At 34.9% G+C, this 2,304-nt stretch overlaps 1 non-coding gene across 1 annotated transcript; it reads right to left on the bottom strand.

Moving 5' to 3' along the window:
- Positions 1-204: 204 nt before the first annotated feature.
- On the bottom strand, positions 205-311 carry LOC127787748 (small nucleolar RNA R71). The gene has a single exon (XR_008020213.1). It is a non-coding gene; the product is annotated as a small nucleolar RNA R71 (small nucleolar RNA).
- Between the last annotated feature and the right edge of the window lie 1,993 nt (positions 312-2,304).

The following is a 2,304-nucleotide window of genomic DNA, read 5'->3' as shown; positions in this document are numbered from 1 at the left end:
CTAAGTCTCATATTGCTAATTTTCTTGAAATATGTGATACTTTTAAGCATAATGGAGTTAGTAGTTCGACTTAGGTTGTTTCCCTTTTCCTTGAAAGATAGAGCAAAAGAATGGCTTAATTCTCTTCCAGCAGGTTCTATTACTACATGGAATGATTTGGCACAAAAAAATTTATCTAAATATTTTCCACCTGCTAAAACTACTAAATTAAGGAATGACATAACAACTTTTTCACAATTTGGTAATGAATCCTTATATGAGTCGTGGGAGAGATTTAAGTAATTGCTTAGGAAATGTCCTCACCATGGTCTACCTGTTTGGATGCAAGTGCAAACTTTTTACAGTGGTATTAATCAATCTTCTCGTTCAATGTTAGATGCAACTGCAAGTGGTACCCTTATGAGGAAGACTTCTGAAGAAGCATATGAACTTTTGGAGGAGATGGTAGCCAACAATTATCAATGGGACAATGAGAGAGCAAATAAAAAGTGAGTTGGAATTTATAATGTTGATTCTATCACTGCTTTATCTATTCAAATTGCTGAATTAAATAAGAATTTGGGTAATTTGGGGGTTTCAGCTAGGAATGCTTCTTCGTTTTCTTATTTTCTTTCTTGTGAACTTTGTGGACGAAGGGGACATGCTAGTATAGATTTTCAAATAGGAAATCCTTTTTATTTTGGTTCTTCTGAACAAACTAATTTTATTTTTTATGGTGGCAACATGTTAAATTTGAATCCCTACTCCAACACCTACAATCCAGGATGGAGGAGCCATCCTAATCTTTCTTGGAGTAATAATCAACAAAGAGTGCCCCCCGGTTTTCAACAACAACAACAACAAATTCCACAAGAGAAGAAGTCAAATTTGGAAGATATGATGGCAAGGTTTATCAATAGTACGAGGCAATAATGCAAAGCTTGGAAATTCAAATTGCCTAAGCAATTTCAAAAAGACCATAAGGAGGATTGTCTAGCAATACTGAGAAGAATCCAAGGAAGCATGTAAAAGCCATCACTTTGTGAAGTGGAAAAAAACTAGAAAGTAAAGAAAAAGATGAAAAGCATGCAAAAGATGAAAAAAGCCAAGAGCTTAAAGCCAAAGAAGAGGACCGTGAGTTATCAATGGAGAAAAAGGGAAGTTCTTCTTCTCTTAATTTAAAATCTTACAAACCACCTTTTCCTTTTCCTAAAAGATTTCTGAAGGCTAACTTGGATAAACAATTTGCTAAATTTTTAGAAGTGTTTAAAAAGCTGCATATTAATGAATCTCTTCTTGATGTTATTGTACAGATGCCAAGTTATGCAAAAATTTTGAAAGACATAATTGCAAACAAAAGAAAGTTGGAGGAATTTGAGATGGTGAAACTTAATAAAGAATGTTCAGCAATTCTACAAAACAAATTGCCTCCAAAACTCAAGGATCCAATGAGCTTTTCTATTCCTTACACTATTGATGAAATTAAGTTTGATAAAGTTTTATGCGACCTTGGTGCAAGTATTAATTTGATGCCCTTTTCTATTTTCAGGAAACTTGGATTAAAAGAACCAACACCCACAACTATTTCTCTTCAATTGGCCGATATAAATACTGATCAAGGCTATCGAATCGACCAGATTAGTGTATGTATTAAGATTGGTTTGCAGCTAGGATGCTCCCCAGGTTGTCTCCCAACGAACTGTCAAAATAAGATTAAACGAGGGGGGTTGTGATGAAAATCGAACTTAAAAACGCTCAAGAATGAAACAAAGATGAATTCTCGACCAACTAAAATGTAACCCGCTACAAACCCTACCTCCTTACCACGGTAATCCTCGTCTCACTTATGAAAATAATCTGTTTGGTTTGATTTTTTTTTTCTACAACCATAAAAGATTAAATCAAAACGAGCAATCACTCATACAATTTATAATATACCGTTTCTTTCTAATCAAAGCCTCAACTGAGCACGTCAATTAAACCCATCCAAAGATCATGCATGCATTCACACAACCGTGTAAAAGAAACATACATAAACTTAGAGAAGGAAAAAAGCGAAATCATCAATAAAAACAGGAGAATCGAGTTCCAAACCAGATTCGATTATATGACCGAGACTCAAACCGAGCAAGGGGTACGAGAATGTAGCAGATTACAAGCGAATTAGCCTTCCATAGCTTCTAGGTTGAAACCGTGAGAATCCTCCAAAATCGGCCACCCTAATACCTCTTAGCTAGCTCTTATTTATAGGGTTTTGGAAAAGAAAAACCTAGGCTAAATGGGCTTAGGGTTTTTTTATTACATATGGCCCATAATTTAATTAAT

Source organism: Diospyros lotus, chromosome 12 (assembly GCF_014633365.1).
Source record: "Diospyros lotus cultivar Yz01 chromosome 12, ASM1463336v1, whole genome shotgun sequence".
NCBI lineage: Eukaryota > Viridiplantae > Streptophyta > Magnoliopsida > Ericales > Ebenaceae > Diospyros > Diospyros lotus.
Note: the sequence above shows the minus strand (reverse complement) of the source record. Positions and strands in the feature narration are given on the sequence as shown.